Here is a 13944-nt window from a genome sequence, read left to right as displayed (position 1 = left end):
ACAAACAGCATTTGTCAGCTCATTTATCAGTGTTCCCCGGATGTCCAGATTCGTCACAGCGACTATTTCTGGATCCCTGCCTCAAGGCAACAATGTGTGTCACCTCTGATACTGAAAATAACCCACAAATCCCCTTTGATATTTACGCATTTCTGTAAAATGTCATTGGTGATAATTGTCGCTTCACTGCTTCGCATCTGGCTTCTTTCTCTGCTTGTGATGGACATCATGTGCCTGGTTAAACTATGGATGTTTGTTTTCCCTCAATTATGATGGTTTTACGTTTGTATGCCTTTGCACTATGGGAATCATTCAAACCCACTTTATATACATTATTCATCCCTTCCCCGCAGGCTTCTAATTCTGGAATAAAAAATCATGTGTGTGAGAGTGTGTGTTGTGTTTGGGGGTTCGAATAATTTTTGGAAAAATCTTATTTTCCCCTTGCTTTTCAATTTGAGGTGCTGACTTGATGAGAGACGATTATGTCACCCAAGTCATGAAACTTGTTCATGGTTTTATACGTTGGAATGAGACTCTTAGATCTAGAAACTAAGACATATTCAACATTGTTTTTTTCTAATTGACTGTATCTCTACTCCATCCGGGACATTTCTTGGGCTGGCTAAACAGCAGCATACTAATATTAGCAATGCGTCATACTCCTATTCCAAAAAATGTATTACACAAGTCCCCATTATTGATTTGTCACTGGTTCTCTGGGTTTATATTCTCTCCCCGGTTCAAGACTGGTGAGTCAAAAGCACACATTCTGATGATAGTTTCAGATTTCAGGTTTGCTGCAATTGCTACAATGTCAAGGTATTAATGTAGGGGAGGTGAGAGGAACACAAGGTGAATTCCAATTACCACCTGACGCCATTGGCAAGAATATACTTACATTTCTAAGCTCCTCGCCACATTAAAGAGGCACAAATGGAATGAGCCACACTGATCCATTCTGAGTGGTGGTCCAAGATTTCAAACCATTCATCATGAAATACAAGACATCATGACACTCATTCAGTCTCATGGAGATTAGGCTGAAGTGGCCATGGAAGTGAACTAGAAAATGACAATGGTTTTTTAATGTGAGCTAAACACATGTTAAACTTCCTCAAATGACCCATAATGACATTTATCTCAAGCCTGGAGCCAGTAATGAGTGGTGCTATATTCATGATGTCACTCATCTCATAAAAATCTGAATATAGGGTTCAGTTAACCTAAAGGGACATTTCATACTATTTCTTAACATTTAAATAATGACATTCTTAAATTAACTTAATGAGCCTTAAATGCATTTATTCCATCATGGACTTCAGGCAATTGTGTGCAAATATATGTGTATGAGTCAAAACCCAACCCTTCACCAGTTCACGCTTTATACACTTTTAGGTTCTAGATGGCACCTTTTTTCCTGACAAGTTATAACCCAATATCAATTGATATTGTTTAAAACAAAAACATACTTTCTCACAATGTATATGCTGCACCCCTCTCCTCCCAAAGTCACAAATAAAATGAAGCACAAATTCAACTGTTTGAAATCTGTAACCACAGACCTAGCTCTTTTTTGATATCTATGGTTTGTTTATGTACATGGAGCACAGTACAGTAGATCAGGTTTCAGTAAAATGCTAACTATTACCAATATGCCACTGTTAAGATTAAACACAAATACACAACATTCATACATAACACATTTAATGACACTGTATAAATAGGCCATTTATATTCCAAATTGAATTTGCTTCCAATAATCTGAAGTGTTGCAATATGGATTGCCTTAATATTTGGTCTGCAGCTATTTATTTCAAGTCGGCAGTAATATTCTGGCTATACAAGAGCAAAAAGTAATTAAAGTTAGCACATCAATATATTAATGTGAAAACGCTTAATGACAAAATTGAATAATGGAACGTGTACTTTTACATGTCCTTGGTCTTTACTCATGATACATGAGAGATGTGCATTGCATAATTTATTTGTTTTTGCTAGTGCTCTATGTACTACATAGTAAATGTGTCTGAAAATTTGTGTGCAATTTTGTCCAGGTCTAAGCTTTCAAAACATATTATTTTGCATGTTGATAAGTGAGAGCTCATTCTGACAAGTACATAACTAACCCTTGAGTAGCTATTGGATATAGGAGCATTGTGAGTCATTTGCGGCTGTATCTATAGGCATGTTCGTGGGTGGCTTCCTCTGTGCTTGTGGACAATTACGCTGTGATAGCACAGACTATGATAGCTTAAATACTGTTCAGTCCTTCACGTATCATGCAATTTAATGTCGACACCTGATCGTTAGATACGGTTAAAATAATAGGAAGCTCACCTTCAATGGGCATTGAATATTTAATTGACATGTCTGAAGTGGCTAATAAGATCCCTTGTGAACTCATCAAAGAACAATAGGAGGTAATTAGCATTTATTTTTAAAGTATAATTCCTAATCAGTTATATATATATATATATATATAATTATAAAAATACATATATACCTCCTCGCTAGTTTGATTTGGGCTCATTTAGATGAACAGCTGATAACCGATGTGTTTGAAGTTTTAGTTCCTCTTTTGTTATAAATCGATGACCTTTAAAAATATTTAATTTCAGCCAATATACAATATATAATTAATAAAACAAGGGGCCCTTTTAAGGTCTAAACAATTTGGCCAAATGAAATGTAAGTACACTTTAAGAACATTTGTAGCAATTGTAGTTACTAAGATGTCTCTTATGGTATTATAAGAATTGTATTATATTAAAATATTGTGTGAACTATGGTCTGTCCGACCAAAGTTCAACCTGCACATCACCAAGGTTACATAAGAAAAACTGTAATTTAATCACAATGTTGCCACAGAGTTTTAAACAAGATGAGTGGTTTTCCATATTGTTGCCTCAACCATGTAGTTTAGTTTTCTCTGCATTTTTCGAGGGGAGTATGTTCTTACCACAAACCATGCTGCTGTTGCTTTATTCATCCTCACTCTCATTCGGCAATGTCTGTAGAAAGTCTGCAGGGCCTGGGCCTTTCAAGCCTTTCTGAAAATTGAATCTCCTTCAGGGAGGCCCAGAGCTCTCTGGTGATGGAGGGTTTGTGAAGTGAAAGGAATTATGACTTTTAAATATGTGTGTAGCGTGCGACTGAAGAAAAATCTATAAACATGATTCACCCAGTAGCAGCTTCACATTGCCCAAATTGTATCGCTCCAGCGTCTTTTTCAAGAGCAATTCACACAAGACCATTCCTATAAAATGAAATGGAATCATCACTCCATAATGCAATTAAGTTGCCAGCATTTGGATGGAGATAAATACGCAGTTTTAACTCTGTCTGTAGTGCTATTTCTGTTTGTTTGTCACTATGTGACTCTAATAGTTGGTCCATTTACACAAAGTATTTTTAATGCTTTTCTAATCTCTTACCTTCTCAGTTATGAAAATCTAGCCACACATTTCTTACTGTCACCAACAACATGTAAAGCTACTGTCTCCAGCAGACATTATATTATATTAGATAAGATTCAACTTTATTGTGATTGAACAAATATGAGTACAGTACAATTAAATGCAGTTTGCTTCTAACCAGACACGCAAATAGAAGAGGGCAGAACATGTACAAGTATTTACAAGAATTAAGTATATGTGCATTACAAGTGGAATTTATAGATGTGCAATGGAGGCAAATGCAGTACAAATAGCAAATCTAAATGTGCAATTAAGGCAAATAGAGGAAGGCAAAATATGTACCAGTATTAAGTATAGTGTATGTTACAAGTGGGATAATAGATGTGCGGGTACAAATGGCAATTCTAAATGGCATTCTAGTGCAATGAAGGTAAATTGAAGGAGTATGATAGCATGTGCAACCGGGATTCAGAGATAGCAGCAGTGAGGTCCCCGAGGTAGATGTGTATGTAACAACTGTAAAAATATATATATATATATATATATATATATATTGATGAACTACATAGATTTGTTCAAAGTATGCCACTTCAGTATGACCTGAAAAATCTAAAATAAATTGTACTGCCCCTAAAATACCCCTCATGCTGTTGTGCAGTAAAATTAAATTATATACAAATAAGCTTATTTCTGAGCCTGTATCTGAGCTTTGCAATCATGCAAAGAGCGAATTGGCATTCAACATGCAAGTTCAGAAAACTTCTGCTTTCAGAATGATTAGCATAATTCTTGCATTGTGCAAATCAAAGACTGTGCGGTCTTTAAAAGTTTAAAGGAACACCGTCCCAGGAGTGATTCTGTTGAACAGGAGACTAAGAAACCATTGTAAAAGGCTGAAGATAATTAGCAGAATTGTGTTGAATCGGGTAAAGGAGGGAGCAAATTATTGCTGCAGGCTTCAAGGTGTGCCACAGAGATGTAAGAGTTTAGTGAGATGTCATCATCTTTACTGGGTGATTCAGACCTTTGGGGTTAGTCAATCACACTTATTTTGGTTAGGCACGTATAGTGACTGCATGAGAATTGGTTAAACTCAACATGCTGAGAAGAATCTCTCTCACGACCTGAGTAGGGATCTTCTGATTACACACCAAGACATTTTGAGTTGCTAAGAATGCATTATGGCCACTTGCTAAACAGCAGCTACTTCAAAATCCAATTATCCAGAGTAAATATATTGCATCAGTTACCGACACCTAATGTCCCTGCTTTGGTACTGATGAACCTATACTTTGAGATGATTATAGTCACAGGGCAGACTGAAAAGGAATTATTTGACGAACACTCCCAAGTCACAGTGTGTGAATCACATGGGGTGACTTCTGATGTTAATGTGGCTTGCATGTAAGCCCCCATGCAGAGAGAAAACCGTGTTGGGGATGTACTCTGGTAAATCATTTGGTTATTTTGACTGAAAAAACATTTACCGATTTTTAATATGAATTGAGGTTCCCCTGATGGTTTACTGAGTTTCGTGAGAATTTCCCTTGAATATTGTTTGCTTTAAAGATCTGAAGATTAATAATCATTCAGGGTGCAGTTTAGTCCTGCACCAGGATGTTTCCTTATTCCAGAGATTGATAGATAACATTTATAGAGGTTACTGCTCATGGATGTTAATCATGGTCCAAATATATCTCCTTCTAGCTAAATATACACCAATATTAACCAAACAGATCATAAAGATCACAAGGCATGAAGAGTCAAGTTGCTAACTGATGATAAGAATCTAGTCTTGAATTTCTGTCTGCAAGGCTGGAACATAAAAACAATGTGGAAGGCAACCCAGCTGTCTAAACAGAACAATAACAAAACCATATTGTGTCCTCCCCAATATAATGTGTGTGCTTCACTATGTTTTTTTTTCTTTGAAATACAACAGACCAACAACCTAGAGTTCACTTTAATTAGATTAAACATGTGTTCCCAAAGAGAACAATACATATCCCGTAATTTGCATGACAATGCACCATAATTGTGTTTTGCTTAATTCTTTTTTAATAACCAAAGCAATGCTGCCAGATTATATTCATAATGAATCAGTCTCTGAGTCCTCTCTCGAAAAACATTGTATGAAATGGCCCACTCTTACTGTTATTCAGGAGTGTCATTAACCCTCATGACTTGTTATTGTGTCTTGGCTTTCTTGGAGAAATCAAATTCTAACACATTTGGATGAGGTATTACTGGGACTCTTTGTTCGGCCTTGATTGAAAGCAGTGCCTGCTTGATTACATGGATGTGGCTATCGCTGAGGCAAGTGGCATTGGATAAAATGGTGAGGGCTACTTTATAATGCTGCCTTACTTGGTATTGCATTATTGGACTTGAATAAGGATCCAGTCAGTCTGGTGGACTGCATCAAGGCCTGATTCTGATCTCCTTACTGTTATGATGGCAGCCTGAAAAATCTGACATGCACACGAAAAAAAAGGTCTCAAAAAGGATTTGTCAGCTGTCCCTGTGGGGGAAGACGTTCTTTTGGTTGCACGAAGAAGCCATTTTGATTGTAGACAAAAAGCTTTTTGGGATCTATGTATAACCCATGTTCTACCTGGAACTCAAAATAGTTGTCCCTAGAACCAAATAACTTCCCCTACAGGGACAGACGAAGATTTATTTTTTTCTCCTGTTGATAGTGTAGTGTAGTGTAGTAACTGCTTGTGGCATGTTCAAAGTAAAGCGTTCACTGATTGCGCCTACCGACAACCCCCTACCGTTTGTCCTTCAACTTGTACCAGTTGATTTTGTTAATCATCAAAACACCCAAAACACTGGACTCAGTACATGGACCTACAGTATTGACACAGCAGTATTGGATGAAAAGGCTTTTTTTTAAACAACCTATAAGGCTAAATGCAGGTGGAAAAGCTTCAATGTGCCTTGAATCAAGGTGAACTGGGCATTTTAGTACACGCCACACAGTATGATAGGATGTTGCTTCTTTAATTTTATCATGCAGTAAACATGTATGAAGCATCTGCATTTATTATGTTCCTCCGCTCATTTATTCTGGTTTTCCCATTCATTTGTCACCTGTCTATATGTAGTGCTGTAAAGTTCAGATACTGTACACAGAACATAATGTGTGCCTTTGGTAAACGATCAGACTGACAGCCATTGCCTACAGTAAATCAGTCCAGTTTATAACATCAACACTTGCAAAAATGCCCAGACTAAAACCTGAAATATCACAAAAGATGTTGTAGTACATTGGCTAAGAGAAACCTAATTAGATTAATGCAGCATAGATATTGGGAACTGAGTAACAACAGGTTTGGGGGACACTGTGGTCCTGTTCAAAGACACTCCTATACAAACTGGCAAGAAATTGACCCATCTTCTCTGCCAAACCACCAAAAGACCCATGTCACAGTAGATTGGGCCATTTTCTGTTACTTAATAGAACAAAACTTTCAAACATTGTATGCATATTCTCTAGATAGCTCATTCCTTTTTTTCATCATAAACTACTTCACTCATCTTTATATTCGTATTCTAACACAATCTTTCTCAGTGGAATTTATCTCTTCCCTCAAGCAGATTCACAAAATGTACATAAGAAGACCCTTTTGAGTAAAAGTTATTCTGAACACTTCTGTTCAATTTGAAGGGGAAAAAAAGGTGCAGTGGTCTCTTAATTTTTTCCGGAGCTGTATACAAGCGTTGTGCAAGTCTGAAATGGAGAAAAATATTGTATATCCCAAAATCCTTTGAGACCTCGGAGTGAACTAGGAATCAGCTAACCCTGAGTAATTATGGTTAGGTACTACAAGGGCATATTTGCAGTGGACCTTATCAACTCAGGATAGAAACCATCAACATTTTGGTTTCTTTCTCTCCCAACTACTTAGACCTGGAGTTGAATTAGCCTTTGCCTTTTATTTTAAAAAAAGTGTAAGAGTAAAGGTCTATGACAAATCATGGTTCAATCCATCTGAACTCATTAATTAGAGAAATATGGTTTGCACAAAAACAGACTGGCCCAGATTTTGTTTCTTGACAAACAAATGCATATCCCTTACTGGTAAAGAAAAGTCTGAGTTATACAGTACGAGAGGAAAATTGGAGAACTAGCTTTTTGCTAGCTTGATCTGGGATCTCCCAAAAGGTAATTTATCCACCTTGATCAGATTTTGGGACTCATCAATGTTTAGTGGCATTCTGTGTCATTCATTTCAGTCTACATTTTTTGTATTGGCAATCTGTTGTGTAAAAAGCATTCTACCAGCAGTAATGTCCAGGAGATCTTCAATCTAACTCCTTTCACCAGAAAATAAGATCTGTCAACTGTAAAGAGTATCAGTGCTCGGAAACCTGATATACTAATATTATTACTGAACCATTAACTTTATATTTCTACTTTATAGCCTGCCCATAAAACGGAAAACTAGAATGCCATTTCAGGAGTTTGGATGTCTGCATTGGTTCTGCCAAGGTTGAATGGTTATCTTAGTGTTAATTAGCTCTCATTGTTAACAGGTTGATGGTTTGATAAGCTTTCCGTAAATACTGGAGGCCCACAGTGTTCAAGTCTTGAGCCGTTGTTGTTCACCATTCATGTAAATTACTTTTTATTGGATCCCAAATTCCCAGCAAGCAAAGACTACATTAACCTTGTGAATCTGATTTACTGGATGAAGATATATATATATATATATATATATATATATATATATATATATATATATATATATATATATATATAATATATATTTTTTTTTTTTACATTTGCCCAATGGACATGAATTATAAATAATGTGTTTTGTCATTTTGCACTTATCATTACTGTAAATAGAAATCTAATGTTTCTTATTTTCAAAAAAATAAAACACAATTGTTTATCAAATTGCACACAAAAAAGTTTGTGTCCACTAACCTCTTTCAAAAGGAATGGTATTCAAGATCAAGAAGGAAACTCTGTGCCTAATGTACTGTAGTCACTGCAAAATAAGCCAATAGACCTGGTGTAATCATTCAAAGTACTTGGGATTTCACCTTGGAGTGAGTAATTTCTTGTAGATTCACATTCAACAGTACATTCAACAGTTGAATCTTATACAGCTCAGGAAAAATTAAGACACCACTGCACAAAAAAGTTGAAAAGGAAGGTTTTAAGTGAGGAACAGAAGGGTTAAAATTAAGAGACCACTGCAAATTGAACGCTTCTGTTCCTCACTCAAAACATTCCTTTTCAACTTTTTTGGAGTAGAAAGAAAAAGGTGCAGTGGTCTCTTAATTCTTTCCAAAGCAGTACTTATCTTTGGAAACAAATATTTTTGTTTTAATCATATTTGTTTTTAGTCCTTTACCTGTACTATGGTGAAAGTCTGTACATAAATGCTTCACAGTATTACTTAGGAACACTTAAGCATGCTGTTCAAATATTTGTAACTAACACAAGAACTTATCACATGACTATCCCTTATATCAATCAGCAGGGGTGTCTAACATAACTATAAGGCCATGGGCACATGGTACATGTTTGTCTACAAAGGTTTGGGAAGCTGACACTAAATCCAAGCACTTTGTCCACTCTAGAGATCTGAGATCACAGAATTGCATTTTCATATTCCCAACACAGAGTTTGTTACAGTAAGAGTGCTTTTAGCTTTTCTGCCCCATCATTGTGAAACACTTCACACAAATATTTAAAGGCTGACTTGGGGACATGAACAACAGTCAAACTTTGCCTGTTGCTCAGTCTGAAAACAGACAATGGGTGATTCAGGCATGACATTCCCCTAGCCCCAAAACTGCAGGGGCCTGATTACTCTGCAGTCCATTCACTCCGTTAATATTTGTAGACGTCATTTTCACCTGAAACATTTTTGAGATGGACGCGGTACCACTGGCACTTCTGTAACTAAATATTTTATTGATCTATGCTTGTTTTTTAAGCATTACATTACATTTACATAAAAATTTTATTAGATATGTTCTGCTGTGCCTGGTTGCACTTTTATGCTGATTTATTCCCTTTTTACAGATTAAGGCATTCTTGACCGTATTTATAATTTTGGCTGATAGTTCAGAGATCATCATGGGGTAGCCTAAAATTAGATCTGCCATATGCAGATCTGTACTACACCATTGCTTTCCCTGCAACTTCATTTGTATAACGCAGGAGCCAGCCTTCGTTCAAAGTGCAACTCGTGCATCAAGGTACCTGTCAATCAAATGTCGAGGAGTTGAAGTTCATAGGCTGAAATTGTTTAATTAAATTAAACCTGGACTCTCAGCTGGGGAAGCAGTTTAAGTCACTTTTGTTCTGTAGCAACAGGCTAAACCCTACAGTCTAAATTTTAGTGTTGACTGTGCTGCTAGCTGACAGGTAGCTGGGATTCCCCACGGGTGGTACAAATTACACAGCATTGCACAGGGAGGAATCGCCAGCTGGGATTTCCAAATCTTATTGTGTCCTAGTGACTAAGGTAGATCAGATACCTGCCAAGCCAGTTAAGGTTGTTAGGTCAGTGAGCATGTCCTCACATGAGTTGGCCTTCCTGGTTGTGGTGCATTGTGGGAAAAAACTGTAGAAAAATAGTTTATTGTACAGACAGATTAGATAATGGTTCGGACGAAATACATGGTTCAATTGCAATTCAAATGTCACGAACAACATCAGTGTTATAGTGAATTTCCTCAGTTCTGCTGGTATGTCTCTGCCTCAAGCTGTGAGCTAGGCCTGGGCAGGTCAGTGGGCACGTGTTGGTGGGAATTGCTCAAAGCTGGCCCACTAACACACACTGTCACACAGCGTTACAGTTCTGTACACAGCATTCTGGCAAGGTTGCGGCTGTGATGTTGGCTCAGACATTGCACTGGCGATTTAAGGTCAACCCCGTCAAACACATACACTCGTCGCCCAAGGAGATCTGCCATAGCCAGTTAGGCCTTACTAAGGCCTGACCCATAGGCTGTAGTGAAATCATGTGGAGCTGGGAGACCAAATGAATTGCAAGCAACTGTGGAGATTGGATACCTGAAATGTTGTATATAGCATTTCAGACAAGTTTGGTTCACTCTCTGCTTAAGGCTAAAATGGCATAGACGACCCTCTCTACACGGTCAAATTCAGAACAAGTTGCAAATGTTGCATGTATTTTTTTTCTGGTAAACCATTTGTAATCCCTTCCACTGTGTGATCATCATCATTTTCTTTTGTCACCATTTGCAGACTCCTTGCAGAGCATTGCATATAACAATTGTCATGAAAGCTATATCAATATGCAACATATCCTTATGGATATATAAGTTTTGGTGGCATAATATTGCTTGTGCTGTTTTGGTCAATATTGTTCTTGAAAGGCTGTCCTGCACCTGCTGAATTAGAAGCTCAATTTATGTAATTGAGAATATATCTATAATGAAAATTTTAGGTTATTTCTAAGAGAGCGTGATAGAGGGGGAGGAGACATTCATTTTGATGCCAATCGGTTTGTGTTTAATCCAGTGACTCATTCACAATACTCATTTCAATTAACGGTTAATGTGCAGAAGCTGAGTTGCAATGAATAAATTGTTGCTTATATTTCTCACATGACTTGACATTGAGACTGCATTGTTTTCCCATCCTGGTTAACTCATCTGACAGGCCGGCAGATAATTAGAGTGATGACCTGTCCTTTCTCACCTATTCTGGTGGATAGATGATTGATTAATCATCACACAACCAAATTACAAAACAGACGCTAACTGAAACTATGACATACTGTCAAGTGGATAATTCAGATGCCACACTGAGTGCACTACTGACTTAGAAGAATCATCCTAAAATATGCAAATAGTACAGGTTAATGGCACAGGCATGGGTTGATAAAATATTATTGGTATTATACTGAAAATGAAAATGTTAATAATAAAAACATATTTAATAAAAAACAGATATTTACACAACTTTGTGGCAATACAGAAATAGTGACAATTATTTAGGGTTGGCAGACACAGTAGCATAGTTGTAGGCAAATGCAACGCCAGTTTCAAATTACTCATCCATCAAGTTTGCATTTTGGTATTTAGAAATGCACTTAACCCTGAATTCTCATGTAAGTCACTCTGGATAAGAATGTCTGCTAAACGACAAAAATGTAAATGTACATGTATTTAAATAAAATCTTTTTTTAAATGTAGCACTTGTTATAAACATATTGTTGATGTTACAACTCTAATAATGGAGTGTAAAGCAGATAGCCAAAGCCATAGGGTACCATTTACTTTGATCAAAAGGACCTGACAGGGCTTTGCAACATCGTTTGACTCTGGGAAGAAGAAAAAACATCACTGCCCACATGCAGAGATGTGCAACGCCTGTCAACCCTTTCAAAGTGTGTGTTCCTACTGTCAGTGCTCCAAACCACACAGCAGAAGTAAAAAAAAATCTGTCAAAAAGAGAGCCAGCCTTATGGGAGGTTCCTCTCCACTGTAGCTCCTTGATGCTGTTCTACTCAAAGTGATCCCGTGACAATTCAGTCATGAAAGGAGCGCATGAAAACCAAGCTGTGGTGTTGGGTGTTATTCAGGCATTGTTTTTATGTTTTAACAGTTTTAAACGGGTTTTCAACTGATTGATTTGCTTTCAACTAAAGACACGTCTCGCCGACATCGCTCTATCATCTCATCTCACAAGAGCATCCAGACACTTCCACTTCATTCTTGCGTTAAAAAAGTCAAACGCTTCCGTTTAAGAAAGTGACAACTGCAAAGTGTGACAAATTACTTTTTTATGCATTTGCGCTTTTATTGTTGGAAAACATTAGACATTTTCAATAACTTTTTATTAATTTACAGTCACCTATCTAGATGGGTTCTATCAAAACGCTCGAAGCAGAGTTTGCCAAAAGGTTTTGGGACATGACCCCATTTTTCAAAAGAGCTATGACAGACTCTATGTTTTTTCTTTACACATTTCTAATAATGTTTCAATCAGAATGAAATCAGAAAGTTTGAAATGCATCAGGGGCATTTTGTATGATCTCCTGTATAGACAAGAAAAATACCATTGATGTTTTTTCTCTCTGTCTGGTTTAATGCTTTGTCCTGTCCACTACATTGTAAGAGGCTCTTTCAGTTTCTCTTCTAACCCCTTTATTCAAATCTGGCGACCTGATGAGGGTTCGCAATCCATAGTTTGAAAAACACTGGGTCTGCCTGCCCTGTGCAGAGTGAAAATCAGTGTTGTTGTTTTTTTAATGGCAATGTCTCTCACAGGGCACACCAAGGCTACGTTCATTGGATAATTACAACTGCTGAGAGTACCTTAGGCAGTGGAAATATCACTCCAGCAAAGTCACCTTGGGACCTACATCTGTTAAACCATATGCTCTTTCTCATTGAGGCAATATGCGGAGGAGCAGTGGAGCATTTCTCCGCTCAGATCTTTTTTTGTGTCTGTTTTATGATCTCTCTGTGGAGACCAGGAACAAAGCATTTGGTCGGAGCAATGATTAACATTACTGTGTGAAGTTTCAGTGAGTCAGAGCACATTAGAGGACCGAGTTAAATAAACATGCCATGCACTCAAGGAACAGCTACTGTGAAAAGCCTTGTGGATATTTACAGATCCCCAGTCTCCATTTCTACATCTATGGATATCAATATTCTATGGGTGCTGTTCCTTTTTTAAAATGCACACTCAAAGGACCGACTGCACCAGATGTTCCTGAGATTCATTTTTGTCACTTTGTCAACAGATTCTCACAAAGTTTTTGTATAAAAAACAACTATCTCTGTTATTGTGTAGCAGTTTAAACTCAGAAAAATTATATATTGCAGTAAACTGTTAAGAGTTGTTTGTATATCGAATTTGGGTTCAGGCATTTCAAATGGTATCAACCAATCTTCCGGCAAGAGGAAATTGAAATTATAATTGGACAAGTGTGTCTGTCTCTCTCTGTGTGTTTGTGTGTGTGTGTATGTGTGAAGGATTACATTTTTTTACTGCTGTGTTATGGTGTGTAAAGAACCTGAGCCAAGCCTATAATTTAGTTCATGGTATGTTTGAGCCTCATTAACTGGATTAGTGGAGTGGACGGGTGATGACCTCTGAAATAGACAAAAAGATTAATGTTTTTATCAGCCCCATTGCCAGAATTAATATAATTTGCTAATGTTTTCCTTTCACAATAATATACTACCTCATTCATGTATATGACCAGACTAAATTAATGGAATGAGGGAGGCAGGGCAATGAAAAGCCACATACCAGGAGACCGGTATAATTGGTCCACATGAGAGGGAAACCTTCTAGAAGACCAACCAAGATCTCACCACATTTAATACAATTCTTAAAATTCTCTCCACAGGTTGCATTGGAAAGCAGTGCATGGAAGGGCTATGATTTCCACCTTATAATGGTGTGATTCAAGGCTAATCGGGTGCGAGAATTCAATGCCCAGATAAAGCCCCGCCTCCACGCCAAAACTTGGTTTTGAAAAAACATAATTCGTACGAAGGTGGGAAGAGA

This window comes from Esox lucius, chromosome 21 (assembly GCF_011004845.1).
Source record: "Esox lucius isolate fEsoLuc1 chromosome 21, fEsoLuc1.pri, whole genome shotgun sequence".
NCBI classification, from domain to species: Eukaryota; Metazoa; Chordata; class Actinopteri; order Esociformes; family Esocidae; genus Esox; species Esox lucius.
This window is presented reverse-complemented; position numbering follows the sequence as displayed.